The sequence below is a fragment of the Pelobates fuscus genome, chromosome 2 (genome assembly GCF_036172605.1).
Source record: "Pelobates fuscus isolate aPelFus1 chromosome 2, aPelFus1.pri, whole genome shotgun sequence".
Lineage (NCBI taxonomy): Eukaryota > Metazoa > Chordata > Amphibia > Anura > Pelobatidae > Pelobates > Pelobates fuscus.
In genome coordinates this window covers 287,462,405-287,488,304 of record NC_086318.1, presented here as the reverse complement: position 1 = coordinate 287,488,304, position 25,900 = coordinate 287,462,405, and the positions used below count along the sequence as shown (strand labels likewise).

The 25,900-nt window shown below is 41.5% G+C and overlaps 69 pseudogenes; all 69 read right to left on the bottom strand.

Moving 5' to 3' along the window:
- Positions 1–147: 147 nt before the first annotated feature.
- LOC134598148 (5S ribosomal RNA) lies at positions 148–266 on the bottom strand (annotated as a pseudogene).
- Positions 267–400: 134 nt separating this feature from the next.
- LOC134589425 (5S ribosomal RNA) lies at positions 401–509 on the bottom strand (annotated as a pseudogene).
- A 134-nt stretch (positions 510–643) lies between these two features.
- LOC134588348 (5S ribosomal RNA) lies at positions 644–762 on the bottom strand (annotated as a pseudogene).
- A 134-nt stretch (positions 763–896) lies between these two features.
- LOC134597481 (5S ribosomal RNA) lies at positions 897–1,015 on the bottom strand (annotated as a pseudogene).
- A 134-nt stretch (positions 1,016–1,149) lies between these two features.
- LOC134598176 (5S ribosomal RNA) lies at positions 1,150–1,268 on the bottom strand (annotated as a pseudogene).
- A 134-nt stretch (positions 1,269–1,402) lies between these two features.
- On the bottom strand, positions 1,403–1,521 carry LOC134593786 (5S ribosomal RNA; annotated as a pseudogene).
- Positions 1,522–1,655: 134 nt separating this feature from the next.
- LOC134588786 (5S ribosomal RNA) lies at positions 1,656–1,774 on the bottom strand (annotated as a pseudogene).
- Positions 1,775–1,999: 225 nt separating this feature from the next.
- LOC134588035 (5S ribosomal RNA) lies at positions 2,000–2,118 on the bottom strand (annotated as a pseudogene).
- Positions 2,119–2,252: 134 nt separating this feature from the next.
- On the bottom strand, positions 2,253–2,371 carry LOC134595519 (5S ribosomal RNA; annotated as a pseudogene).
- A 134-nt stretch (positions 2,372–2,505) lies between these two features.
- LOC134597480 (5S ribosomal RNA) lies at positions 2,506–2,624 on the bottom strand (annotated as a pseudogene).
- A 134-nt stretch (positions 2,625–2,758) lies between these two features.
- Positions 2,759–2,877, bottom strand: LOC134597479 (5S ribosomal RNA; annotated as a pseudogene).
- Positions 2,878–3,011: 134 nt separating this feature from the next.
- Positions 3,012–3,130, bottom strand: LOC134596328 (5S ribosomal RNA; annotated as a pseudogene).
- A 134-nt stretch (positions 3,131–3,264) lies between these two features.
- On the bottom strand, positions 3,265–3,383 carry LOC134595333 (5S ribosomal RNA; annotated as a pseudogene).
- Positions 3,384–3,608: 225 nt separating this feature from the next.
- Positions 3,609–3,727, bottom strand: LOC134598269 (5S ribosomal RNA; annotated as a pseudogene).
- Positions 3,728–3,952: 225 nt separating this feature from the next.
- Positions 3,953–4,071, bottom strand: LOC134595426 (5S ribosomal RNA; annotated as a pseudogene).
- A 712-nt stretch (positions 4,072–4,783) lies between these two features.
- LOC134598281 (5S ribosomal RNA) lies at positions 4,784–4,902 on the bottom strand (annotated as a pseudogene).
- A 225-nt stretch (positions 4,903–5,127) lies between these two features.
- On the bottom strand, positions 5,128–5,246 carry LOC134596718 (5S ribosomal RNA; annotated as a pseudogene).
- A 225-nt stretch (positions 5,247–5,471) lies between these two features.
- Positions 5,472–5,590, bottom strand: LOC134598414 (5S ribosomal RNA; annotated as a pseudogene).
- An 802-nt stretch (positions 5,591–6,392) lies between these two features.
- LOC134596759 (5S ribosomal RNA) lies at positions 6,393–6,511 on the bottom strand (annotated as a pseudogene).
- Positions 6,512–6,736: 225 nt separating this feature from the next.
- Positions 6,737–6,855, bottom strand: LOC134588333 (5S ribosomal RNA; annotated as a pseudogene).
- A 134-nt stretch (positions 6,856–6,989) lies between these two features.
- LOC134598403 (5S ribosomal RNA) lies at positions 6,990–7,108 on the bottom strand (annotated as a pseudogene).
- A 377-nt stretch (positions 7,109–7,485) lies between these two features.
- Positions 7,486–7,604, bottom strand: LOC134594535 (5S ribosomal RNA; annotated as a pseudogene).
- A 134-nt stretch (positions 7,605–7,738) lies between these two features.
- Positions 7,739–7,857, bottom strand: LOC134597029 (5S ribosomal RNA; annotated as a pseudogene).
- A 134-nt stretch (positions 7,858–7,991) lies between these two features.
- Positions 7,992–8,110, bottom strand: LOC134597564 (5S ribosomal RNA; annotated as a pseudogene).
- Positions 8,111–8,487: 377 nt separating this feature from the next.
- LOC134596758 (5S ribosomal RNA) lies at positions 8,488–8,606 on the bottom strand (annotated as a pseudogene).
- A 225-nt stretch (positions 8,607–8,831) lies between these two features.
- On the bottom strand, positions 8,832–8,950 carry LOC134596717 (5S ribosomal RNA; annotated as a pseudogene).
- An 802-nt stretch (positions 8,951–9,752) lies between these two features.
- Positions 9,753–9,871, bottom strand: LOC134595780 (5S ribosomal RNA; annotated as a pseudogene).
- A 225-nt stretch (positions 9,872–10,096) lies between these two features.
- LOC134593774 (5S ribosomal RNA) lies at positions 10,097–10,215 on the bottom strand (annotated as a pseudogene).
- Positions 10,216–10,440: 225 nt separating this feature from the next.
- Positions 10,441–10,559, bottom strand: LOC134595332 (5S ribosomal RNA; annotated as a pseudogene).
- A 134-nt stretch (positions 10,560–10,693) lies between these two features.
- LOC134588347 (5S ribosomal RNA) lies at positions 10,694–10,812 on the bottom strand (annotated as a pseudogene).
- A 134-nt stretch (positions 10,813–10,946) lies between these two features.
- LOC134588566 (5S ribosomal RNA) lies at positions 10,947–11,065 on the bottom strand (annotated as a pseudogene).
- A 134-nt stretch (positions 11,066–11,199) lies between these two features.
- Positions 11,200–11,318, bottom strand: LOC134597478 (5S ribosomal RNA; annotated as a pseudogene).
- A 134-nt stretch (positions 11,319–11,452) lies between these two features.
- On the bottom strand, positions 11,453–11,571 carry LOC134593763 (5S ribosomal RNA; annotated as a pseudogene).
- A 559-nt stretch (positions 11,572–12,130) lies between these two features.
- On the bottom strand, positions 12,131–12,249 carry LOC134594555 (5S ribosomal RNA; annotated as a pseudogene).
- An 803-nt stretch (positions 12,250–13,052) lies between these two features.
- LOC134596757 (5S ribosomal RNA) lies at positions 13,053–13,171 on the bottom strand (annotated as a pseudogene).
- Positions 13,172–13,305: 134 nt separating this feature from the next.
- Positions 13,306–13,424, bottom strand: LOC134594991 (5S ribosomal RNA; annotated as a pseudogene).
- Positions 13,425–13,649: 225 nt separating this feature from the next.
- On the bottom strand, positions 13,650–13,768 carry LOC134598147 (5S ribosomal RNA; annotated as a pseudogene).
- Positions 13,769–13,902: 134 nt separating this feature from the next.
- On the bottom strand, positions 13,903–14,021 carry LOC134598391 (5S ribosomal RNA; annotated as a pseudogene).
- A 134-nt stretch (positions 14,022–14,155) lies between these two features.
- LOC134588324 (5S ribosomal RNA) lies at positions 14,156–14,274 on the bottom strand (annotated as a pseudogene).
- An 803-nt stretch (positions 14,275–15,077) lies between these two features.
- LOC134594989 (5S ribosomal RNA) lies at positions 15,078–15,196 on the bottom strand (annotated as a pseudogene).
- Positions 15,197–15,421: 225 nt separating this feature from the next.
- LOC134598146 (5S ribosomal RNA) lies at positions 15,422–15,540 on the bottom strand (annotated as a pseudogene).
- A 134-nt stretch (positions 15,541–15,674) lies between these two features.
- On the bottom strand, positions 15,675–15,793 carry LOC134598379 (5S ribosomal RNA; annotated as a pseudogene).
- Positions 15,794–15,927: 134 nt separating this feature from the next.
- Positions 15,928–16,046, bottom strand: LOC134587888 (5S ribosomal RNA; annotated as a pseudogene).
- Positions 16,047–16,180: 134 nt separating this feature from the next.
- Positions 16,181–16,299, bottom strand: LOC134597476 (5S ribosomal RNA; annotated as a pseudogene).
- A 134-nt stretch (positions 16,300–16,433) lies between these two features.
- LOC134597475 (5S ribosomal RNA) lies at positions 16,434–16,552 on the bottom strand (annotated as a pseudogene).
- A 134-nt stretch (positions 16,553–16,686) lies between these two features.
- Positions 16,687–16,805, bottom strand: LOC134593751 (5S ribosomal RNA; annotated as a pseudogene).
- Positions 16,806–17,030: 225 nt separating this feature from the next.
- LOC134595331 (5S ribosomal RNA) lies at positions 17,031–17,149 on the bottom strand (annotated as a pseudogene).
- A 225-nt stretch (positions 17,150–17,374) lies between these two features.
- Positions 17,375–17,493, bottom strand: LOC134594553 (5S ribosomal RNA; annotated as a pseudogene).
- Positions 17,494–18,296: 803 nt separating this feature from the next.
- On the bottom strand, positions 18,297–18,415 carry LOC134596756 (5S ribosomal RNA; annotated as a pseudogene).
- A 134-nt stretch (positions 18,416–18,549) lies between these two features.
- Positions 18,550–18,668, bottom strand: LOC134597453 (5S ribosomal RNA; annotated as a pseudogene).
- A 134-nt stretch (positions 18,669–18,802) lies between these two features.
- LOC134595456 (5S ribosomal RNA) lies at positions 18,803–18,921 on the bottom strand (annotated as a pseudogene).
- Positions 18,922–19,055: 134 nt separating this feature from the next.
- On the bottom strand, positions 19,056–19,164 carry LOC134589028 (5S ribosomal RNA; annotated as a pseudogene).
- Positions 19,165–19,298: 134 nt separating this feature from the next.
- LOC134597106 (5S ribosomal RNA) lies at positions 19,299–19,417 on the bottom strand (annotated as a pseudogene).
- Positions 19,418–19,642: 225 nt separating this feature from the next.
- LOC134598367 (5S ribosomal RNA) lies at positions 19,643–19,761 on the bottom strand (annotated as a pseudogene).
- A 225-nt stretch (positions 19,762–19,986) lies between these two features.
- On the bottom strand, positions 19,987–20,105 carry LOC134587781 (5S ribosomal RNA; annotated as a pseudogene).
- Positions 20,106–20,330: 225 nt separating this feature from the next.
- LOC134588830 (5S ribosomal RNA) lies at positions 20,331–20,439 on the bottom strand (annotated as a pseudogene).
- Positions 20,440–20,573: 134 nt separating this feature from the next.
- LOC134598333 (5S ribosomal RNA) lies at positions 20,574–20,692 on the bottom strand (annotated as a pseudogene).
- Positions 20,693–20,826: 134 nt separating this feature from the next.
- Positions 20,827–20,945, bottom strand: LOC134595258 (5S ribosomal RNA; annotated as a pseudogene).
- Positions 20,946–21,079: 134 nt separating this feature from the next.
- LOC134595193 (5S ribosomal RNA) lies at positions 21,080–21,198 on the bottom strand (annotated as a pseudogene).
- A 559-nt stretch (positions 21,199–21,757) lies between these two features.
- Positions 21,758–21,876, bottom strand: LOC134596446 (5S ribosomal RNA; annotated as a pseudogene).
- Positions 21,877–22,344: 468 nt separating this feature from the next.
- LOC134594928 (5S ribosomal RNA) lies at positions 22,345–22,463 on the bottom strand (annotated as a pseudogene).
- A 559-nt stretch (positions 22,464–23,022) lies between these two features.
- On the bottom strand, positions 23,023–23,141 carry LOC134594707 (5S ribosomal RNA; annotated as a pseudogene).
- A 134-nt stretch (positions 23,142–23,275) lies between these two features.
- Positions 23,276–23,394, bottom strand: LOC134596205 (5S ribosomal RNA; annotated as a pseudogene).
- Positions 23,395–23,528: 134 nt separating this feature from the next.
- Positions 23,529–23,647, bottom strand: LOC134595587 (5S ribosomal RNA; annotated as a pseudogene).
- Positions 23,648–24,206: 559 nt separating this feature from the next.
- On the bottom strand, positions 24,207–24,325 carry LOC134596197 (5S ribosomal RNA; annotated as a pseudogene).
- Positions 24,326–24,550: 225 nt separating this feature from the next.
- LOC134597117 (5S ribosomal RNA) lies at positions 24,551–24,669 on the bottom strand (annotated as a pseudogene).
- A 134-nt stretch (positions 24,670–24,803) lies between these two features.
- LOC134598356 (5S ribosomal RNA) lies at positions 24,804–24,922 on the bottom strand (annotated as a pseudogene).
- Positions 24,923–25,481: 559 nt separating this feature from the next.
- Positions 25,482–25,600, bottom strand: LOC134596196 (5S ribosomal RNA; annotated as a pseudogene).
- Positions 25,601–25,734: 134 nt separating this feature from the next.
- LOC134597539 (5S ribosomal RNA) lies at positions 25,735–25,853 on the bottom strand (annotated as a pseudogene).
- Positions 25,854–25,900: the final 47 nt, after the last annotated feature.

Sequence of the window (25,900 nt, the reverse complement as noted above, 5' to 3'; positions counted from 1 at the left end):
ATAGGGAAAAAAGTGGTCTGATTATGACATCATAATGCAAAAAAGAAATAAACAAAAGCTTACGGCACCTGAGGTTCTTAGTTGGTCTCCCATAGGGAAAAAAGTGGTCTGATTATGACATCATAATGCAAAAAAGAAATAAACAAAAGCTTACGGCACCTGAGGTTCCTAGTTGGTCTCCCATACAAGTACTAACCAGGCCCGAGTCTGGATGTCTTCCGAGATCTGACGATATCAGGCATTTTCAGACTGGTATGGCCGTAAGTGAAATTAAGAGAATGCGATCTCGCTAATGTTGGTAGAATATCAAACTCTGGTTGCGACAAAAGACAAGACGCTTCTGGATAGGGAAAAAAGTGGTCTGATTATGACATCATAATGCAAAAAATAAATAAACAAAAGCTTACGGCACCTGAGGTTCCTAGTTGGTCTCCCATACAAGTACTAACCAGGCCCAAGTCTGGATGGCTTCCGAGATCTGGCATTTTCAGACTGGTATGGCCGTAAGTGAAATTAAGAGAATGCGATCTCGTTAATGTTGGTAGAATATCAAACTCTGGTTGCGACAAAAGACAAGATGCTTCTGGATAGGGAAAAAAGTGGTCTGATTATGACATCATAATGCAAAAAATAAATAAACAAAAGCTTACGGCACCTGAGGTTCCTAGTTGGTCTCCCATACAAATACTAAGCAGGCCCGAGTCTGGATGTCTTCCGAGATCTGACGAGATCAAGCATTTTCAGACTGGTATTGCCGTAAGTGAAATTAAGAGAATGCAATCTCGCTAATGTTGGTAGAATATCAAACTCTGGTTGCGACAAAAGACAAGACGCTTCTGGATAGGGAAAAAAGTGGTCTGATTATGACATCATAATGCAAAAAAGAAATAAACAAAAGCTTACTGCACCTGAGGTTCCTAGTTGGTCTCCCATACAAGTACTAACCAGGTCCGAGTCTGGATGGCTTCCGAGATCTGATGAGATCAGGCATTTTCAGACTGGTATGGCCGTAAGTTAAATTAAGAGAATGCGATCTCGCTAATGTTGTTAGAATATCAAACTCTGGTTGCGACAAAAGACAAGACGCTTCTGGATAGGGAAAAATGTGGTCTGATTATGACATCATAATGCAAAAAAGAAATAAACAAAAGCTTACTGCACCTGAGGTTCCTAGTTGGTCTCCCATACAAGTACTAACCAGGTCCGAGTCTGGATGGCTTCCGAGATCTGATGAGATCAGGCATTTTCAGACTGGTATGGCCATAAGTGAAATTAAGAGAATGCGATCTCGCTAATGTTGGTAGAATATCAAACTCTGGTTGCGACAAAAGACAAGACGCTTCTGGATAGGGAAAAAAGTGGTCTGATTATGACATCATAATGCAAAAAAGAAATAAACAAAAGCTTACGGCACCTGAGGTTCCTAGTTGGTCTCCCATACAAGTACTAACCAGGCCCGAGTCTGGATGGCTTCCGAGATCTGACGAGATCAGGCATTTTCAGACTGGTATGGCCGTAAGTGAAATTAAGAGAATGCGATCTCGCTAATGTTGGTAGAATATCAAACTCTGGTTGCGACAAAAGACAAGACGCTTCTGGATAGGGAAAAAAGTGGTCTGATTATGACATCATAATGCAAAAAAGAAATAAACAAAAGCTTACGGCATCTGAGGTCCCTAGTTGGTCTCCCATACAAGTACTAACCAGGCCCAAGTCTGGATGGCTTCCAAGATCTGACGAGATCAGGCATTTTCAGACTGGTATGGCCGTAAGTGAAATTAAGAAAATGCGATCTCGCTAATGTTGTTAGAATATCAAACTCTGGTTGCGACAAAAGACAAGACGCTTCTGGATAGGGAAAAAAGTGGTCTGATTATGACATCATAATGCAAAAAAGAAATAAACAAAAGCTTACGGCACCTGAGGTTCCTAGTTGGTCTCCCATAGGGAAAAAAGTGGTCTGATTATGACATCATAATGCAAAAAAGAAATAAACAAAAGCTTACGGCACCTGAGGTTCCTAGTTGGTCTCCCATACAAGTACTAACCAGGCCCGAGTCTGGATGTCTTCCGAGATCTGACGATATCAGGCATTTTCAGACTGGTATGGCCGTAAATGAAATTAAGAGAATGCGATCTCGCTAATGTTGGTAGAATATCAAACTCTGGTTGCGACAAAAGACAAGACGCTTCTGGATAGGGAAAAAAGTGGTCTGATTATGACATCATAATGCAAAAAATAAATAAACAAAAGCTTACGGCACCTGAGATTCCTAGTTGGTCTCCCATACAAGTACTAACCAGGCCCAAGTCTGGATGGCTTCCGAGATCTGACGAGATCAAGCATTTTCAGACTGGTATTGCCGTAAGTGAAATTAAGAGAATGCAATCTCGCTAATGTTGGTAGAATATCAAACTCTGGTTGCGACAAAAGACAAGACGCTTCTGGATAGGGAAAAAAGTGGTCTGATTATGACATCATAATGCAAAAAAGAAATAAACAAAAGCTTACTGCACCTGAGGTTCCTAGTTGGTCTCCCATACAAGTACTAACCAGGTCCGAGTCTGGATGGCTTCCGAGATCTGATGAGATCAGGCATTTTCAGACTGGTATGGCCGTAAGTGAAATTAAGAGAATGCGATCTCGCTAATGTTGTTAGAATATCAAACTCTGGTTGCGACAAAAGACAAGACGCTTCTGGATAGGGAAAAATGTGGTCTGATTATGACATCATAATGCAAAAAAGAAATAAACAAAAGCTTACTGCACCTGAGGTTCCTAGTTGGTCTCCCATACAAGTACTAACCAGGTCCGAGTCTGGATGGCTTCCGAGATCTGATGAGATCAGGCATTTTCAGACTGGTATGGCCGTAAGTGAAATTAGGTGAATGCGATCTCGCTAATGTTGGTAGAATATCAAACTCTGGTTGCGACAAAAGACAAGACGCTTCTGGATAGGGAAAAAAGTGGTCTGATTATGACATCATAATGCAAAAAAGAAATAAACAAAAGCTTACGGCACCTGAGGTTCCTAGTTGGTCTCCCATACAAGTACTAACCAGGCCCGAGTCTGGATGGCTTCCGAGATCTGATGAGATCAGGCATTTTCAGACTGGTATGGCCGTAAGTGAAATTAAGAGAATGCGATCTCGCTAATGTTGGTAGAATATCAAACTCTGGTTGCGACAAAAGACAAGACGCTTCTGGATAGGGAAAAAAGTGGTCTGATTATGACATCATAATGCAAAAAAGAAATAAACAAAAGCTTACGGCACCTGAGGTTCCTAGTTGGTCTCCCATACAAGTACTAACCAGGCCCAAGTCTGGATGGCTTCCAAGATCTGACGAGATCAGGCATTTTCAGACTGGTATGGCCGTAAGTGAAATTAAGAGAATGCGATCTCGCTAATGTTGTTAGAATATCAAACTCTGGTTGCGACAAAAGACAAGACGCTTCTGGATAGGGAAAAAAGTGGTCTGATTATGACATCATAATGCAAAAAAGAAATAAACAAAAGCTTACGGCACCTGAGGTTCCTAGTTGGTCTCCCATAGGGAAAAAAGTGGTCTGATTATGACATCATAATGCAAACAAGAAATAAACAAAAGCTTACGGCACCTGAGGTTCCTAGTTGGTCTCCCATACAAGTACTAACCAGGCCCGAGTCTGGATCTCTTCCGAGATCTGACAAGATCAGGCATTTTCAGACTGGTATGGCCGTAATTGAAATTAAGAGAATGCGATCTCGCTAATGTTGGTAGAATATCAAACTCTGGTTGCGACAAAAGACAAGACGCTTCTGGATAGGGAAAAAAGTGGTCTGATTATGACATCATAATGCAAAAAAGAAATAAACAAAAGCTTACGGCACCTGAGGTTCCTAGTTGGTCTCCCATAGGGAAAAAAGTGGTCTGATTATGACATCATAATGCAAAAAAGAAATAAACAAAAGCTTACGGCACCTGAGGTTCCTAGTTGGTCTCCCATACAAGTACTAACCAGGCCCAAGTCTGGATGGCTTCCGAGATCTGACGAGATCAGGCATTTTAAGACTGGTATGGCCGTAAATGAAATTAAAAGAATGCGATCTCGCTAATGTTGGTAGAATATCAAACTCTGGTTGCGACAAAAGACAAGACGCTTCTGGATAGGGAAAAAAGTGGTCTGATTATGACATCATAATGGAAAAAAAGAAATAAACAAAAGCTTACGACACCTGAGGTTCCTAGTTGGTCTCCCATAGGGAAAAAAGTGGTCTGATTATGACATCATAATGCAAAAAAGAAATAAACAAAAGCTTACGGCACCTGAGGTTCCTAGTTGGTCTCCCATACAAGTACTAACCAGGCCCGAGTCTGGATGGCTTACGAGATCTGACATTTTCAGACTGGTATGGCCGTAAGTGAAATTAAGAGAATGCAATCTCGCTACTGTTGGTAGAATATCAAACTCTGGTTGCGACAAAAGACAAGACGCTTCTGGATAGGGAAAAAAGTGGTCTGATTATGACATCATAATGCAAAAAAGAAATAAACAAAAGCTTACGGCACCTGAGGTTCCTAGTTGGTCTCCCATACAAGTACTAACCAGGCCCGAGTCTGGATGGCTTCCGAAATCTGGCATTTTCAGACTGGTATGACCGTAAGTGAAATTAAGAGAATGCGATCTCGCTAATGTTGGTAGAATATCAAACTCTGGTTGCGACAAAAGACAAGACGCTTCTGGATAGGGAAAAAAGTGGTCTGATTATGACATCATAATGCAAAAAAGAAATAAACAAAAGCTTACGGCACCTGAGGTTCCTAGTTGGTCTCCCATACAAGTACTAACCAGGCCTGAGTCTGGATGGCTTCCAAGATCTGATGAGATCAGGCATTTTCAGACTGGTATGGCCGTAAGGGAAATTAAGAGAATGCGATCTCGCTAATGTTGGTAGAATATCAAACTCTGGTTGCGACAAAAGACAAGACGCTTCTGGATAGGGAAAAAAATGGTCTGATTATGACATCATAATGCAAAAAAGAAATAAACAAAAGCTTACGGCACCTGAGGTTCCTAGTTGGTCTCCCATAGGGAAAAAAGTGGTCTGATTATGACATCATGATGCAAAAAAGAAATAAACAAAAGCTTACGGCACCTGAGGTTCCTAGTTGGTCTCCCATACAAGTACTAACCAGGCCCAAGTCTGGATGGCTTCCAAGATCTGACGAGATCAGGCATTTTAAGACTGGTATGGCCGTAAGTGAAAGTAAGTGAATGCGATCTCGCTAATGTTGTTAGAATATCAAACTCTGGTTGCGACAAAAGACAAGACGCTTCTGGATAGGGAAAAAAGTGGTCTGATTATGACATCATGATGCAAAAAAGAAATAAACAAAAGCTTACGGCACCTGAGGTTCCTAGTTGGTCTCCCATAAGGAAAAAAGTGGTCTGATTATGACATCATAATGCAAAAAAGAAATAAACAAAAGCTTACGGCACCTGAGGTTCCTAGTTGGTCTCCCATACAAGTACTAACCAGGCCCAAGTCTGGATGGCTTCCGAGATCTGACGAGATCAGGCATTTTCAGACTGGTATGGCCGTAAGTGAAATTAAGAGAATGCGATCTCGCTAATGTTGGTAGAATATCAAACTCTGGTTGCGACAAAAGACAAGACGCTTCTGGATAGGGAAAAAAGTGGTCTGATTATGACATCATAATGGAAAAAAAGAAATGAACAAAAGTTACGGCACCTGAGGTTCCTAGTTGGTCTCCCATAGGGAAAAAAGTGGTCTGATTATGACATCATAATGCAAAAAAGAAATAAACAAAAGCTTACGGCACCTGAGGTTCCTAGTTGGTCTCCCATACAAGTACTAACCAGGCCCGAGTCTGGATGGCTTCCGAGATCTGACATTTTCAGACTGGTATGGCCGTAAGTGAAATTAAGAGAATGCAATCTCGCTACTGTTGGTAGAATATCAAACTCTGGTTGCGACAAAAGACAAGACGCTTCTGGATAGGGAAAAAAGTGGTCTGATTATGACATCATAATGCAAAAAAGAAATAAACAAAAGCTTACGGCACCTGAGGTTCCTAGTTGGTCTCCCTTAGGGAAAAAAGTTGTCTGATTATGACATCATAATGCAAAAAAGAAATAAACAAAAGCTTACGGCACCTGAGGTTCCTAGTTGGTCTCCCATACAAGTACTAACCAGGCCCGAGTCTGGATGGCTTCCGAGATCTGGCATTTTCAGACTGGTATGGCCGTAAGTGAAATTAAGAGAATGCGATCTCGCTAATGTTGGTAGAATATCAAACTCTGGTTGCGACAAAAGACAAGACGCTTCTGGATAGGGAAAAAAGTGGTCTGATTATGACATCATAATGCAAAAAAGAAATAAACAAAAGCTTACGGCACCTGAGGTTCCTAGTTGGTCTCCCATACAAGTACTAACCAGGCCCGAGTCTGGATGGCTTCCAAGATCTGACGAGATCAGGCATTTTCAGACTGGTATGGCCGTAAGGGAAATTAAGAGAATGCGATCTCGCTAATGTTGGTAGAATATCAAACTCTGGTTGCGACAAAAGACAAGACGCTTCTGGATAGGGAAAAAAGTGGTCTGATTATGACATCATAATGCAAAAAAGAAATAAACAAAAGCTTACGGCACCTGAGGTTCTTAGTTGGTCTCCCATAGGGAAAAAAGTGGTCTGATTATGACATCATAATGCAAAAAAGAAATAAACAAAAGCTTACGGCACCTGAGGTTCCTAGTTGGTCTCCCATACAAGTACTAACCAGGCCCGAGTCTGGATGGCTTCCGAAATCTGACGATATCAGGCATTTTCAGACTGGTATGGCCGTAAGTTAAATTAAGAGAATGCGATCTCGCTAATGTTGGTAGAATATCAAACTCTGGTTGCGACAAAAGACAAGACGCTTCTGGATAGGGAAAAAAGTGGTCTGATTATGACATCATAATGCAAAAAATAAATAAACAAAAGCTTACGGCACCTGAGGTTCCTAGTTGGTCTCCCATACAAGTACTAACCAGGCCCAAGTCTGGATGGCTTCCGAGATCTGACGAGATCAGGCATTTTCAGACTGGTATGGCCGTAAGTGAAATTAAGAGAATGCGATCTCGTTAATGTTGGTAGAATATCAAACTCTGGTTGCGACAAAAGACAAGATGCTTCTGGATAGGGAAAAAAGTGGTCTGATTATGACATAATAATGCAAAAAATAAATAAACAAAAGCTTACTGCACCTGAGGTTCTTAGTTGGTCTCCCATACAAGTACTAACCAGGTCCGAGTCTGGATGGCTTCCGAGATCTGGCATTTTCAGACTGGTATGGCCGTAAGTGAAATTAAGAGAATGCGATCTCGCTAATGTTGGTAGAATATCAAACTCTGGTTGCGACAAAAGACAAGACGCTTCTGGATAGTGAAAAAAGTGGTCTGATTATGACATCATAATGCAAAAAAGAAATAAACAAAAGCTTACGGCACCTGAGGTTCCTAGTTGGTCTCCCATACAAGTACTAACCAGGTCCGAGTCTGGATGGCTTCCGAGATCTGATGAGATCAGGCATTTTCAGACTGGTATGGCCGTAAGTGAAATTAAGAGAATGCGATCTCGCTAATGTTGGTAGAATATCAAACTCTGGTTGCGACAAAAGACAAGACGCTTCTGGATAGGGAAAAAAGTGGTCTGATTATGACATCATAATGCAAAAAAGAAATAAACAAAAGCTTACGGCATCTGAGGTTCCTAGTTGGTCTCCCATACAAGTACTAACCAGGCCCGAGTCTGGATGGCTTCAGAGATCTGATGAGATCAGGCATTTTCAGACTGGTATGGCCGTAAGTGGAATTAAGAGAATGCGATCTCGCTAATGTTGGTAGAATATCAAACTCTGGTTGCGACAAAAGACAAGAGGCTTCTGGATAGGGAAAAAAGTGGTCTGATTATGACATCATAATGCAAAAAAGAAATAAACAAAAGCTTACGGCACCTGAGGTTCCTAGTTGGTCTCCCATACAAGTACTAACCAAGCCCGAGTCTGGATGGCTTCCGAGATTTGATGAGATCAGGCATTTTCAGACTGGTATGGCCGTAAGTGAAATTAAGAGAATGCGATCTCGCTAATGTTGGTAGAATATCAAACTCTGGTTGCGACAAAAGACAAGACGCTTCTGGATAGGGAAAAAAGTGGTCTGATTATGACATCATAATGCAAAAAAGAAATAAACAAAAGCTTACGGCACCTGAGGTTCCTAGTTGGTCTCCCATACAAGTACTAACCAGGCCCGAGTCTGGATGGCTTCTGAGATCTGGCATTTTCAGACTGGTATGGCCGTAAGTGAAATAAAGAGAATGCGATCTCGCTAATGTTGGTAGAATATCAAACTCTGGTTGCGACAAAAGACAAGACGCTTCTGGATAGGGAAGAAAGTGGTCTGATTATGACATCATAATGCAAAAAAGAAATAAACAAAAGCTTACGGCACCTGAGGTTCCTAGTTGGTCTCCCATACAAGTACTAACCAGGCCCGAGTCTGGATGGCTTCCAAGATCTGACGAGATCAGGCATTTTCAGACTGGTATGGCCGTAAGGGAAATTAAGAGAATGCGATCTCGCTAATGTTGGTAGAATATCAAACTCTGGTTGCGACAAAAGACAAGACGCTTCTGGATAGGGAAAAAAATGGTCTGATTATGACATCATAATGCAAAAAAGAAATAAACAAAAGCTTACGGCACCTGAGGTTCCTAGTTGGTCTCCCATAGGGAAAAAAGTGGTCTGATTATGACATCATGATGCAAAAAAGAAATAAACAAAAGCTTACGGCACCTGAGGTTCCTAGTTGGTCTCCCATACAAGTACTAACCAGGCCCAAGTCTGGATGGCTTCCAAGATCTGACGAGATCAGGCATTTTAAGACTGGTATGGCCGTAAGTGAAATTAAGAGAATGCGATCTCGCTAATGTTGTTAGAATATCAAACTCTGGTTGCGACAAAAGACAAGACGCTTCTGGATAGGGAAAAAAGTGGTCTGATTATGACATCATAATGCAAAAAAGAAATAAACAAAAGCTTACGGCACCTGAGGTTCCTAGTTGGTCTCCCATAGGGAAAAAAGTGGTCTGATTATGACATCATAATGCAAAAAAGAAATAAACAAAAGCTTACGGCACCTGAGGTTCCTAGTTGGTCTCCCATACAAGTATTAACCAGGCCCGAGTCTGGATCGCTTCCGAGATCTGACATTTTCAGACTGGTATGGCCGTAAGTGAAATTAAGAGAATGCAATCTCGCTACTGTTGGTAGAATATCAAACTCTGGTTGCGACAAAAGACAAGACGCTTCTGGATAGGGAAAAAAGTGGTCTGATTATGACATCATAATGCAAAAAAGAAATAAACAAAAGCTTACGGCACCTGAGGTTCCTAGTTGGTCTCCCTTAGGGAAAAAAGTTGTCTGATTATGACATCATAATGCAAAAAAGAAATAAACAAAAGCTTACGGCACCTGAGGTTCCTAGTTGGTCTCCCATACAAGTACTAACCAGGCCCGAGTCTGGATGGCTTCCGAGATCTGGCATTTTCAGACTGGTATGGCCGTAAGTGAAATTAAGAGAATGCGATCTCGATAATGTTGGTAGAATATCAAACTCTGGTTGCGACAAAAGACAAGACGCTTCTGGATAGGGAAAAAAGTGGTCTGATTATGACATCATAATGCAAAAAAGAAATAAACAAAAGCTTACGGCACCTGAGGTTCCTAGTTGGTCTCCCATACAAGTACTAACCAGGCCCGAGTCTGGATGGCTTCCAAGATCTGACGAGATCAGGCATTTTCAGACTGGTATGGCCGTAAGAGAAATTAAGAGAATGCGATCTCGCTAATGTTGGTAGAATATCAAACTCTGGTTGCGACAAAAGACAAGACGCTTCTGGATAGGGAAAAAAGTGGTCTGATTATGACATCATAATGCAAAAAAGAAATAAACAAAAGCTTACGGCACCTGAGGTTCCTAGTTGGTCTCCCATAGGGAAAATAGTGGTCTGATTATTACATCATAATGCAAAAAAGAAATAAACAAAAGCTTACGGCACCTGAGGTTCCTAGTTGGTCTCCCATACAAGTACTAACCAGGCCCGAGTCTGGATGGCTTCCGAGATCTGACGAGATCAGGCATTTTCAGACTGGTATGGCCGTAAGTGAAATTAAGAGAATGTGATCTCGCTAATGTTGGTAGAATATCAAACTCTGGTTGCGACAAAAGACAAGACGCTTCTGGATAGGGAAAAAAGTGGTCTGATTATGACATCATAATGCAAAAAAGAAATAAACTAAAGCTTACGGCACCTGAGGTTCCTAGTTGGTCTCCCATAGGGAAAAAAGTGGTCTGATTATGACATCATAATGCAAAAAATAAATAAACAAAAGCTTACGGCACCTGAGGTTCCTAGTTGGTCTCCCATACAAGTACTAACCAGGCCCAAGTCTGGATGGCTTCCAAGATCTGACGAGATCAGGCATTTTCAGACTGGTATGGCCGTAAGTGAAATTAAGAGAATGCAATCTCGTTAATGTTGGTAGAATATCAAACTCTGGTTGCGACAAAAGACAAGATGCTTCTGGATAGGGAAAAAAGTGGTCTGATTATGACATCATAATGCAAAAAATAAATAAACAAAAGCTTACGGCACCTGAGGTTCCTAGTTGGTCTCCCATACAAATACTAAGCAGGCCCGAGTCTGGATGTCTTCCGAGATCTGACGAGATCAAGCATTTTCAGACTGGTATTGCCGTAAGTGAAATTAAGAGAATGCAATCTCGCTAATGTTGGTAGAATATCAAACTCTGGTTGCGACAAAAGACAAGACGCTTCTGGATAGGGAAAAAAGTGGTCTGATTATGACATCATAATGCAAAAAAGAAATAAACAAACGCTTACTGCACCTGAGGTTCCTAGTTGGTCTCCCATACAAGTACTAACCAGGTCCGAGTCTGGATGGCTTCCAAGATCTGATGAGATCAGGCATTTTCAGACTGGTATGGCCGTAAGTGAAATTAAGAGAATGCGATCTCGCTAATGTTGTTAGAATATCAAACTCTGGTTGCGACAAAAGACAAGACGCTTCTGGATAGGGAAAAATGTGGTCTGATTATGACATCATAATGCAAAAAAGAAATAAACAAAAGCTTACTGCACCTGAGGTTCCTAGTTGGTCTCCCATACAAGTACTAACCAGGTCCGAGTCTGGATGGCTTCCGAGATCTGATGAGATCAGGCATTTTCAGACTGGTATGGCCGTAAGTGAAATTAAGAGAATGCGATCTCGCTAATGTTGGTAGAATATCAAACTCTGGTTGCGACAAAAGACAAGACGCTTCTGGATAGGGAAAAAAGTGGTCTGATTATGACATCATAATGCAAAAAAGAAATAAACAAAAGCTTACGGCACCTGAGGTTCCTAGTTGGTCTCCCATACAAGTACTAACCAGGCCCGAGTCTGGATGGCTTCCGAGATCTGACGAGATCAGGCATTTTCAGACTGGTATGGCCGTAAGTGAAATTAAGAGAATGCGATCTCGCTAATGTTGGTAGAATATCAAACTCTGGTTGCGACAAAAGACAAGACGCTTCTGGATAGGGAAAAAAGTGGTCTGATTATGACATCATAATGCAAAAAAGAAATAAACAAAAGCTTACGGCACCTGAGGTTCCTAGTTGGTCTCCCATAGGGAAAAAAGTGGTCTGATTATGACACCATGATGCAAAAAAGAAATAAACAAAAGCTTACGGCACCTGAGGTTCCTAGTTGGTCTCCCATACAAGTACTAACCAGGCCCAAGTCTGGATGGCTTCCAAGATCTGGCATTTTCAGACTGGTATGGCCGTAAGTGAAATTAAGAGAATGCGATCTCGCTAATGTTGTTAGAATATCAAACTCTGGTTGCGACAAAAGACAAGACGCTTTTGGATAGGGAAAAAAGTGGTCTGATTATGACATCATAATGCAAAAAAGAAATAAACAAAAGCTTACGGCACCTGAGGTTCCTAGTTGGTCTCCCATAGGGAAAAAAGTGGTCTGATTATGACATCATAATGCAAAAAAGAAATAAACAAAAGCTTACGGCACCTGAGGTTCCTAGTTGGTCTCCCATACAAGTACTAACCAGGCCCAAGTCTGGATGGCTTCCGAGATCTGACGAGATCAGGCATTTTAAGACTGGTATGGCCGTAAGTGAAATTAAGAGAATGCGATCTCGCTAATGTTGGTAGAATATCAAACTCTGGTTGCGACAAAAGACAAGACGCTTCTGGATAGGGAAAAAAGTGGTCTGATTATGACATCATAATGGAAAAAAAGAAATAAACAAAAGCTTACGGCACCTGAGGTTCCTAGTTGGTCTCCCATAGGGAAAAAAGTGGTCTGATTATGACATCATAATGCAAAAAAGAAATAAACAAAAGCTTACGGCACCTGAGGTTCCTAGTTGGTCTCCCATACAAGTACTAACCAGGCCCGAGTCTGGATGGCTTACGAGATCTGACATTTTCAGACTGGTATGGCCGTAAGTGAAATTAAGAGAATGCAATCTCGCTACTGTTGGTAGAATATCAAACTCTGGTTGCGACAAAAGACAAGACGCTTCTGGATAGGGAAAAAAGTGGTCTGATTATGACATCATAATGCAAAAAATAAATAAACAAAAGCTTACGGCACCTGAGGTTCCTAGTTGGTCTCCCTTAGGGAAAAAAGTTGTCTGATTATGACATCATAATGCAAAAAATAAATAAACAAAAGCTTACGGCACCTGAGGTTCCTAGTTGGTCTCCCATACAAGTACTAACCAGGCCCGAGTCTGGATGGCTTCCGAGATCTGGCATTTTCAGACTGGTATGGCCGTAAGTGAAATTAAGAGAATGCGATCTCGCTAATGTTGGTAGAATATCAAACTCTGGTTGCGACAAAAGACAAGACGCTTCTGCATAGGGAAAAAAGTGGTCTGATTATGACATCATAATGCAAAAAAGAAATAAACAAAAGCTTACGGCACCTGAGGTTCCTAGTTGGTCTCCCATACAAGTACTAACCAGGCCCGAGTCTGGATGGCTTCCAAGATCTGACGAGATCAGGCATTTTCAGACTGGTATGGCCGTAAGGGAAATTAAGAGAATGCGATCTCGCTAATGTTGGTAGAATATCAAACTCTGGTTGCGACAAAAGACAAGACGCTTCTGGATAGGGAAAAAAGTGGTCTGATTATGACATCATAATGCAAAAAAGAAATAAACAAAAGCTTACGGCACCTGAGGTTCCTAGTTGGTCTCCCATACAAGTACTAACCAGGCCCGTGTCTGGATGGCTTCCGAGATCTGACGAGATCAGGCATTTTCAGACTGGTATGGCCGTAAGTGAAATTAAAAGAATGCGATCTCACTAATGTTGGTAGAATATCAAACTCTGGTTGCGACAAAAGACAAGACGCTTCTGGATAGGGAAAAAAGTGGTCTGATTATGACATCATAATGCAAAAAAGAAATAAACAAAAGCTTACGGCACCTGAGGTTCTTAGTTGGTCTCCCATAGGGAAAAAAGTGGTCTGATTATGACATCATAATGCAAAAAAGAAATAAACAAAAGCTTACGGCACCTGAGGTTCCTAGTTGGTCTCCCATACAAGTACTAACCAGGCCCGAGTCTGGATGTCTTCCGAGATCTGACGATATCAGGCATTTTCAGACTGGTATGGCCGTAAGTGAAATTAAGAGAATGCGATCTCGCTAATGTTGGTAGAATATCAAACTCTGGTTGCGACAAAAGACAAGACGCTTCTGGATAGGGAAAAAAGTGGTCTGATTATGACATCATAATGCAAAAAATAAATAAACAAAAGCTTACGGCACCTGAGGTTCCTAGTTGGTCTCCCATACAAGTACTAACCAGGCCCAAGTCTGGATGGCTTCCGAGATCTGACGAGATCAGGCATTTTCAGACTGGTATGGCCGTAAGTGAAATTAAGAGAATGCGATCTCGTTAATGTTGGTAGAATATCAAACTCTGGTTGCGACAAAAGACAAGATGCTTCTGGATAGGGAAAAAAGTGGTCTGATTATGACATCATAATGCAAAAAAGAAATAAACAAAAGCTTACGGCACCTGAGGTTCCTAGTTGGTCTCCCATACAAGTACTAACCAGGCTCAAGTCTGGATGGCTTCCGAGATCTGACAAGATCAGGCATTTTAAGACTGGTATGGCCGTAAGTGAAATTAAGAGAATGCGATCTCGCTAATGTTGGTAGAATATCAAACTCTGGTTGCGACAAAAGACAAGACGCTTCTGGATAGGGAAAAAAGTGGTCTGATTATGACATCATAATGGAAAAAAATAAATAAACAAAAGCTTACGGCACCTGAGGTTCCTAGTTGGTCTCCCATAGGGAAAAAAGTGGTCTGATTATGACATCATAATGCAAAAAAGAAATAAACAAAAGCTTACGGCACCTGAGGTTCCTAGTTGGTCTCCCATACAAGTACTAACCAGGCCCGAGTCTGGATGGCTTACGAGATCTGACATTTTCAGACTGGTATGGCCGTAAGTGAAATTAAGAGAATGCAATCTCGCTACTGTTGGTAGAATATCAAACTCTGGTTGCGACAAAAGACAAGACGCTTCTGGATAGGGAAAAAAGTGGTCTGATTATGACATCATAATGCAAAAAATAAATAAACAAAAGCTTACGGCACCTGAGGTTCCTAGTTGGTCTCCCTTAGGGAAAAAAGTTGTCTGATTATGACATCATAATGCAAAAAATAAATAAACAAAAGCTTACGGCACCTGAGGTTCCTAGTTGGTCTCCCATACAAGTACTAACCAGGCCCGAGTCTGGATGGCTTCCGAGATCTGGCATTTTCAGACTGGTATGGCCGTAAGTGAAATTAAGAGAATGCGATCTCGCTAATGTTGGTAGAATATCAAACTCTGGTTGCGACAAAAGACAAGACGCTTCTGGATAGGGAAAAAAGTGGTCTGATTATGACATCATAATGCAAAAAAGAAATAAACAAAAGCTTACGGCACCTGAGGTTCCTAGTTGGTCTCCCATACAAGTACTAACCAGGCCCGTGTCTGGATGGCTTCCGAGATCTGACGAGATCAGGCATTTTCAGACTGGTATGGCCGTAAGTGAAATTAAGAGAATGCGATCTCACTAATGTTGGTAGAATATCAAACTCTGGTTGCGACAAAAGACAAGACGCTTCTGGATAGGGAAAAAAGTGGTCTGATTATGACATCATAATGCAAAAAAGAAATAAACAAAAGCTTACGGCACCTGAGGTTCTTAGTTGGTCTCCCATAGGGAAAAAAGTGGTCTGATTATGACATCATAATGCAAAAAAGAAATAAACAAAAGCTTACGGCACCTGAGGTTCCTAGTTGGTCTCCCATACAAGTACTAACCAGGCCCGAGTCTGGATGTCTTCCGAGATCTGACGATATCAGGCATTTTCAGACTGGTATGGCCGTAAGTGAAATTAAGAGAATGCGATCTCGCTAATGTTGGTAGAATATCAAACTCTGGTTGCGACAAAAGACAAGACGCTTCTGGATAGGGAAAAAAGTGGTCTGATTATGACATCATAATGCAAAAAATAAATAAACAAAAGCTTACGGCACCTGAGGTTCCTAGTTGGTCTCCCATACAAGTACTAACCAGGCCCAAGTCTGGATGGCTTCCGAGATCTGACGAGATCAGGCATTTTCAGACTGGTATGGCCGTAAGTGAAATTAAGAGAATGCGATCTCGTTAATGTTGGTAGAATATCAAACTCTGGTTGCGACAAAAGACAAGATGCTTCTGGATAGGGAAAAAAGTGGTCTGATTATGACATCATAATGCAAAAAAGAAATAAACAAAAGCTTACGGCACCTGAGGTTCCTAGTTGGTCTCCCATACAAATACTAACCAGGCCCGAGTCTGGATGTCTTCCGAGATCTGACGAGATCAAGCATTTTCAGACTGGTATTGCCGTAAGTGAAATTATGAGAATGCAATCTCGCTAATGTTGGTAGAATATCAAACTCTGGTTGCGACAAAAGACAAGACGCTTCTGGATAGGGAAAAAAGTGGTCTGATTATGACATCATAATGCAAAAAAGAAATAAACAAAAGCTTACTGCACCTGAGGTTCCTAGTTGGTCTCCCATACAAGTACTAACCAGGTCCGAGTCTGGATGGCTTCCGAGATCTGATGAGATCAGGCATTTTCAGACTGGTATGGCCGTAAGTGAAATTAAGAGAATGCGATCTCGCTAATGTTGTTAGAATATCAAACTCTGGTTGCGACAAAAGACAAGACGCTTCTGGATAGGGAAAAATGTGGTCTGATTATGACATCATAATGCAAAAAAGAAATAAACAAAAGCTTACTGCACCTGAGGTTCCTAGTTGGTCTCCCATACAAGTACTAACCAGGTCCGAGTCTGGATGGCTTCCGAGATCTGATGAGATCAGGCATTTTCAGACTGGTATGGCCGTAAGTGAAATTAAGAGAATGCGATCTCGCTAATGTTGGTAGAATATCAAACTCTGGTTGCGACAAAAGACAAGACGCTTCTGGATAGGGAAAAAAGTGGTCTGATTATGACATCATAATGCAAAAAAGAAATAAACAAAAGCTTACGGCACCTGAGGTTCCTAGTTGGTCTCCCATACAAGTACTAACCAGGCCCGAGTCTGGATGGCTTCCGAGATCTGACGAGATCAGGCATTTTCAGACTGGTATGGCCGTAAGTGAAATTAAGAGAATGCGATCTCGCTAATGTTGGTAGAATATCAAACTCTGGTTGCGACAAAAGACAAGACGCTTCTGGATAGGGAAAAAAGTGGTCTGATTATGACATCATAATGCAAAAAAGAAATAAACAAAAGCTTACGGCACCTGAGGTTCCTAGTTGGTCTCCCATAGGGAAAAAAGTGGTCTGATTATGACACCATGATGCAAAAAAGAAATAAACAAAAGCTTACGGCACCTGAGGTTCCTAGTTGGTCTCCCATACAAGTACTAACCAGGCCCAAGTCTGGATGGCTTCCAAGATCTGACGAGATCAGGCATTTTCAGACTGGTATGGCCGTAAGTGAAATTAAGAGAATGCGATCTCGCTAATGTTGTTAGAATATCAAACTCTGGTTGCGACAAAAGACAAGACGCTTCTGGATAGGGAAAAAAGTGGTCTGATTATGACATCATAATGCAAAAAAGAAATAAACAAAAGCTTACGGCACCTGAGGTTCCTAGTTGGTCTCCCATAGGGAAAAAAGTGGTCTGATTATGACATCATAATGCAAAAAAGAAATAAACAAAAGCTTACGGCACCTGAGGTTCCTAGTTGGTCTCCCATACAAGTACTAACCAGGCCCAAGTCTGGATGGCTTCCGAGATCTGACGAGATCAGGCATTTTAAGACTGGTATGGCCGTAAGTGAAATTAAGAGAATGCGATCTCGCTAATGTTGGTAGAATATCAAACTCTGGTTGCGACAAAAGACAAGACGCTTCTGGATAGGGAAAAAAGTGGTCTGATTATGACATCATAATGGAAAAAAAGAAATAAACAAAAGCTTACGGCACCTGAGGTTCCTAGTTGGTCTCCCATAGGGAAAAAAGTGGTCTGATTATGACATCATAATGCAAAAAAGAAATAAACAAAAGCTTACGGCACCTGAGGTTCCTAGTTGGTCTCCCATACAAGTACTAACCAGGCCCGAGTCTGGATGGCTTACGAGATCTGACATTTTCAGACTGGTATGGCCGTAAGTGAAATTAAGAGAATGCAATCTCGCTACTGTTGGTAGAATATCAAACTCTGGTTGCGACAAAAGACAAGACGCTTCTGGATAGGGAAAAAAGTGGTCTGATTATGACATCATAATGCAAAAAATAAATAAACAAAAGCTTACGGCACCTGAGGTTCCTAGTTGGTCTCCCTTAGGGAAAAAAGTTGTCTGATTATGACATCATAATGCAAAAAATAAATAAACAAAAGCTTACGGCACCTGAGGTTCCTAGTTGGTCTCCCATACAAGTACTAACCAGGCCCGAGTCTGGATGGCTTCCGAGATCTGGCATTTTCAGACTGGTATGGCCGTAAGTGAAATTAAGAGAATGCGATCTCGCTAATGTTGGTAGAATATCAAACTCTGGTTGCGACAAAAGACAAGACGCTTCTGGATAGGGAAAAAAGTGGTCTGATTATGACATCATAATGCAAAAAAGAAATAAACAAAAGCTTACGGCACCTGAGGTTCCTAGTTGGTCTCCCATACAAGTACTAACCAGGCCCGAGTCTGGATGGCTTCCAAGATCTGACGAGATCAGGCATTTTCAGACTGGTATGGCCGTAAGGGAAATTAAGAGAATGCGATCTCGCTAATGTTGGTAGAATATCAAACTCTGGTTGCGACAAAAGACAAGACGCTTCTGGATAGGGAAAAAAGTGGTCTGATTATGACATCATAATGCAAAAAAGAAATAAACAAAAGCTTACGGCACCTGAGGTACCTAGTTGGTCTCCCATACAAGTACTAACCAGGCCCGTGTCTGGATGGCTTCCGAGATCTGACGAGATCAGGCATTTTCAGACTGGTATGGCCGTAAGTGAAATTAAGAGAATGCGATCTCACTAATGTTGGTAGAATATCAAACTCTGGTTGCGACAAAAGACAAGACGCTTCTGGATAGGGAAAAAAGTGGTCTGATTATGACATCATAATGCAAAAAAGAAATAAACAAAAGCTTACGGCACCTGAGGTTCCTAGTTGGTCTCCCATACAAGTACTAACCAGGCCCAAGTCTGGATGGCTTCTGAGATCTGACGAGATCAGGCATTTTCAGACTGGTATGGCTGTAAGGAAAATTCAGAGAATGCGATCTCGCTAATGTTGGTAGAATATCAAACTCTGGTTGCGACAAAAGACAAGACACTTCTGGATAGGGAAAAAAGTGGTCTGATTATGACATCATAATGCAAAAAAGAAATAAACAAAAGCTTACGGCACCTGAGGTTCCCAGTTGGTCTCCCATACAAGTACTAACCAGGCCCGAGTCTGTATGGCTTCCGAGATCTGGCATTTTCAGACTGGTATGGCCGTAAGTGAAGTTAAGAGAATGCGATCTCGCTAATGTTGGTAGAATATCAAACTCTGGTTGCGACAAAAGACAAGACGCTTCTGGATAGGGAAAAAAGTGGTCTGATTATGACATCATAATGCAAAAAAGAAATAAACAAAATCTTACGGCACCTGAGGTTCCTAGTTGGTCTCCCATACAAGTACTAACCAGGCCCGAGTCTGGATGGCTTCCGAGATCTGACGAGATCAGGCATTTTCAGACTGGTATGGCCATAATGGAAATTAAGAGAATGCGATCTCGCTAATGTTGGTAGAATATCAAACTCTGGTTGCGACAAAAGACAAGACGCTTCTGGATAGGGAAAAAAGTGGTCTGATTATGACATCATAATGCAAAAAATAAATAAACAAAAGCTTACGGCACCTGAGGTTCCTAGTTGGTCTCCCATAGGGAAAAAAGTGGTCTGATTATGACATCATAATGCAAACAAGAAATAAACAAAAGCTTACGGCACCTGAGGTTCCTAGTTGGTCTCCCATACAAGTACTAACCAGGCCCAAGTCTGGATGGCTTCCGAGATCTGACGAGATCAGGCATTTTCAGACTGGTATGGCCGTAAGTGAAATTACAAGAATGCAATCTCGCTAATGTTGGTAGAATATCAAACTCTGGTTGCGACAAAAGACAAGACGCTTCTGGATAGGGAAAAAAGTGGTCTGATTAGGACATCATAATGCAAAAAAGAAATAAACAAAAGCTTACGGCACCTGAGGTTCCTAGTTGGTCTCCCATAGGGAAAAAAGTGGTCTGATTATGACATCATAATGCAAAAAAGAAATAAACAAAAGCTTACGGCATCTAAGGTTCCTAGTTGGTCTCCCACACAAGTACTAACCAGGCCCGAGTCTGGATGGCTTCCGAGATCTGACGAGATCAGGCATTTTCAGACTGGTATGGCCGTAAGTGAAATTACAAGAATGCAATCTCGCTAATGTTGGTAGAATATCAAACTCTGGTTGCGACAAAAGACAAGACGCTTCTGGATAGGGAAAAAAGTGGTCTGATTAGGACATCATAATGCAAAAAAGAAATAAACAAAAGCTTACGGCACCTGAGGTTCCTAGTTGGTCTCCCATAGGGAAAAAAGTGGTCTGATTATGACATCATAATGCAAAAAATAAATAAACAAAAGCTTACGGCACCTGAGGTTCCTAGTTGGTCTCCCATACAAGTACTAACCAGGCCCAAGTCTGGATGGCTTCCGAGATCAGGCATTTTCAGACTGGTATGGCCGTAAGCGAAATTAAGAGAATGCGATCTCGTTAATGTTGGTAGAATATCAAACTCTGGTTGCGACAAAAGACAAGATGCTTCTGGATAGGGAAAAAAGTGGTCTGATTATGACATCATAATGCAAAAAAGAAATAAACAAAAGCTTACGGCACCTGAGGTTCCTAGTTGGTCTCCGATACAAGTACTAACCAGGCCCGAGTCTGGATGGCTTCCGAGATCTGATGAGATCAGGCATTTTCAGACTGGTATTGCCGTAAGTGAAATTAAGAGAATACGATCTCGCTAATGTTGGTAGAATATCAAACTCTGGTTGCGACAAAAGACAAGACACTTCTGGATAGGGAAAAAAGTGGTCTGATTATGACATCATAATGCAAAAAAGAAATAAACAAAAGCTTACGGCACCTGAGGTTCCCAGTTGGTCTCCCATACAAGTACTAACAAGGCCCGAGTCAGGATGGCTTCCGAGATCTGATGAGATCAGGCATTTTCAGACCGGTATGGCCGTAAGCGAAGTTAAGAGAATGCGATCTCGCTAATGTTGGTAGAATATCAAACTCTGGTTGCGACAAAAGACAAGACGCTTCTGGATAGGGAAAAAAGTGGTCTGATTATGACATCATAATGCAAAAAAGAAATAAACAAAATCTTACGGCACCTGAGGTTCCTAGTTGGTCTCCCATACAAGTACTAACCAGGCCCGAGTCTGGATGGCTTCCGAGATCTGACGAGATCAGGCATTTTCAGACTGGTATGGCCGTAAAGGAAATTAAGAGAATGCGATCTCGCTAATGTTGGTAGAATATCAAACTCTGGTTGCGACAAAAGACAAGACGCTTCTGGATAGGGAAAAAAGTGGTCTGAATATGACATCATAATGCAAAAAAGAAATAAACAAAAGCTTACGGCACCTGAGGTTCCTAGTTGGTCTCCCATACAAGTACTAACCAGGCCCGAGTCTGGATGGCTTCCGAGATCTGGCATTTTCAGACTGGTATGGCCGTAAGGGAAATTAAGAGAATGCGATCTCACTAATGTTGGTAGAATATCAAACTCTGGTTGCGACAAAAGACAAGACGCTTCTGGACAGGGAAAAAAGTGGTCTGATTATGACATCATAATGCAAAAAAGAAATAAACAAAAGCTTACGGCACCTGAGGTTCCTAGTTGGTCTCCCATAGGGAAAAAAGTGGTCTGATTATGACATCATAATGCAAAAAAGAAATAAACAAAAGCTTACGGCACCTGAGGTTCCTAGTTGGTCTCCCATAGGGAAAAAAGTGGTCTGATTATGACATCATAATGCAAAAAAGAAATAAACAATAGCTTACGGCACCTGAGGTTCCTAGTTGGTCTCCCATACAAGTACTAACCAGGCCCGAGTCTGGATGGCTTCCGAGATCTGACAAGATCAGGCATTTTCAGACTGGTATGGCCGTAAGTGAAATTAAGAGAATGCGATCTCGCTAATGTTGATAGAATATCAAACTCTGGTTGCGACAAAAGACAAGACGCTTCTGGATAGGGAAAAAAGTGGTCTGATTATGACATCATAATGCAAAAAAGAAATAAACAAAAGCTTACGGCACCTGAGGTTCCTAGTTGGTCTCCCATAGGGAAAAAAGTGGTCTGATTATGACATCATAATGCAAACAAGAAATAAACAAAAGCTTACGGCACCTGAGGTTCCTAGTTGGTCTCCCATACAAGTACTAACCAGGCCCGAGTCTGGATGGCTTCCGAGATCTGGCATTTTCAGACAGGTATGGCCGTAAGTGAAATTAAGAGAATGCGATCTCGCTAATGTTGTTAGAATATCAAACTCTGGTTGCGACAAAAGACAAGACGCTTCTGGATAGGGAAAAAAGTGGTCTGATTATGACATAATAATGCAAAAAAGAAATAAACAAAAGCTTACGGCACCTGAGGTTCCTAGTTGGTCTCCCATACAAGTACTAACCAGGCCCGAGTCTGGATTGCTTCCGAGATCTGACGAGATCAGGTATTTTCAGACTGGTATGGCCGTAAGTGAAATTAAGAGAATGCGATCTCGCTAATGTTGGTAGAATATCAAACTCTGGTTGCGACAAAAGACAAGACGCTTCTGGATAGGGAAAAAAGTGGTCTGATTATGACATCATAATGCAAAAAAGAAATAAACAAAAGCTTACGGCACCTGAGGTTCCTAGTTGGTCTCCCATAGGGAAAAAAGTGGTCTGATTATGACATCATAATGCAAAAAAGAAATAAACAAAAGCTTACGGCACCTGAGGTTCCTAGTTGGTCTCCCATACAAGTACTAACCAGGCCCGAGTCTGGATGGCTTCCGAGATCTGGCATTTTCAGACTTGTATGGCCATAAGTGAAATTAAGAGAATGCGATCTCGCTAATGTTGGTAGAATATCAAACTCTGGTTGCGACAAAAGACAAGACGCTTCTGGATAGGGAAAAAAGTGGTCTGATTATGACATCATAATGCAAAAAAGAAATAAACAAAAGCTTACGGCACCTGAGGTTCCTAGTTGGTCTCCCATAGGGAAAAAAGAAGTCTGATTATGACATCATAATGCAAAAAATAAATAAACAAAAGCTTACGGCACCTGAGGTTCCTAGTTGGTCTCCCATACAAGTACTAACCAGGCCCAAGTCTGGATGGCTTCCGAAATCTGACGAGATCAGGCATTTTCAGACTGGTATGGCCATAAGCGAAATTAAGAGAATGCGATCTCGTTAATGTTGGTAGAATATCAAACTCTGGTTGCGACAAAAGACAAGATGCTTCTGGATAGGGAAAAAAGTGGTCTGATTATGACATCATAATGCAAAAAAGAAATAAACAAAAGCTTACGACACCTGAGGTTCCTAGTTGGTCTCCCATACAAGTACTAACCAGGCCCGAGTCTGGATGGCTTCCGAGATCTGACGAGATCAGGCATTTTCAGACTGGTATGGCCGTAAATGAAATTAAGAGAATGCGATCTCGCTAATGTTGGTAGAATATCAAACTCTGGTTGCGACAAAAGACAAGACGCTTCTGGATAGGGAAAAAAGTGGTCTGATTATGACATCATAATGCAAAAAAGAAATAAACAAAAGCTTACGGCACCTGAGGTTCCTAGTTGGTCTCCCATACAAGTACTAACCAGGCCCAAGTCTGAATGGCTTCCGAGATCTGACGAGATCAGGCATTTTCAGACTGGTATGGCCGTAAGTGAAATTAAGAGAATGCGATCTCGCTAATGTTGGTAGAATATCAAACTCTGGTTGCGACAAAAGACAAGACGCTTCTGGATAGGGAAAAAAGTGGTCTGATTATGACATCATAATGCAAAAAAGAAATAAACAAAAGCTTACGGCACCTGAGGTTCCTAGTTGGTCTCCCATAGGGAAAAAAGAAGTCTGATTATGACATCATAATGCAAAAAAGAAATAAACAAAAGCTTACGGCACCTGAGGTTCCTAGTTGGTCTCCCATATAAGTACTAACCATGCCCGAGTCTGGATGGCTTCCGAGATCTGGCATTTTCAGACTGGTATGGCCGTAAGGGAAATTAAGATAATGCGATCTCGCTAATGTTGGTAGAATATCAAACTCTGGTTGCGACAAAAGACAAGACGCTTCTGGATAGGGAAAAAAGTGGTCTGATTATGACATCATAATGCAAAAAAGAAATAAACAAAAGCTTACGGCACCTGAGGTTCCTAGTTGGTCTCCCATAGGGAAAAAAGTGGTCTGATTATGACATCATAATGCAAAAAAGAAATAAACAAAAGCTTACGGCACCTGAGGTTCCTAGTTGGTCTCCCATACAAGTACTAACTAGGCCCGAGTCTGGATGGCTTCCGAGATCTGACGAGATCAGGCATTTTCAGACTGGTATGGCCGTAAGTGAAATTAAGAGAATGCGATCTCGCTAATGTTGGTAGAATATCAAACTCTGGTTGCGACAAAAGACAAGACGCTTCTGGATAGGGAAAAAAGTGGTCTGATTATGACATCATAATGCAAAAAAGAAATAAACAAAAGCTTACGGCACCTGAGGTTCCTAGTTGGTCTCCCATAGCGAAAAAAGTGGTCTGATTATGACATCATAATGCAAAAAAGAAATAAACAAAAGCTTACGGCACCTGAGGTTCCTAGTTGGTCTCCCATACAAGTACTAACTAGGCCCGAGTCTGGATGGCTTCCGAGATCTGACGAGATCAGGCATTTTCAGACTGGTATGGCCGTAAATGAAATTAAGAGAATGCGATCTCGCTAATGTTGGTAGAATATCAAACTCTGGTTGCGACAAAAGACAAGACGCTTCTGGATAGGGAAAAAAGTGGTCTGATTATGACATCATAATGCAAAAAAGAAATAAACAAAAGCTTACGGCACCTGAGGTTCCTAGTTGGTCTCCCATACAAGTACTAACCAGGCCCAAGTCTGGATGGCTTCCGAGATCTGACGAGATCAGGCATTTTCAGACTGGTATGGCCGTAAGTGAAATTAAGAGAATGCGATCTCGCTAATGTTGGTAGAATATCAAACTCTGGTTGCGACAAAAGACAAGACGCTTCTGGATAGGGAAAAAAGTGGTCTGATTATGACATCATAATGCAAAAAAGAAATAAACAAAAGCTTACGGCACCTGAGGTTCCTAGTTGGTCTCCCATAGGGAAAAAAGAAGTCTGATTATGACATCATAATGCAAAAAAGAAATAAACAAAAGCTTACGGCACCTGAGGTTCCTAGTTGGTCTCCCATACAAGTACTAACCATGCCCGAGTCTGGATGGCTTCCGAGATCTGGCATTTTCAGACTGGTATGGCCGTAAGGGAAATTAAGATAATGCGATCTCGCTAATGTTGGTAGAATATCAAACTCTGGTTGCGACAAAAGACAAGACGCTTCTGGATAGGGAAAAAAGTGGTCTGATTATGACATCATAATGCAAAAAAGAAATAAACAAAAGCTTACGGCACCTGAGGTTCCTAGTTGGTCTCCCATAGGGAAAAAAGTGGTCTGATTATGACATCATAATGCAAAAAAGAAATAAACAAAAGCTTACGGCACCTGAGGTTCCTAGTTGGTCTCCCATACAAGTACTAACTAGGCCCGAGTCTGGATGGCTTCCGAGATCTGACGAGATCAGGCATTTTCAGACTGGTATGGCCGTAAGTGAAATTAAGAGAATGCGATCTCGCTAATGTTGGTAGAATATCAAACTCTGGTTGTGACAAAAGACAAGACGCTTCTGGATAGGGAAAAAAGTGGTCTGATTATGACATCATAATGCAAAAAAGAAATAAACAAAAGCTTACGGCACCTGAGGTTCCTAGTTGGTCTCCCATACAAGTACTAACCAGACCCGAGTCTGGATGGTTTCCGAGATCTGACGAGATCAGGCATTTTCAGACTGGTATGGCCGAAAGTGAAATTAAGAGAATGCAATCTCGCTAATGTTGGTAGATTATCAAACT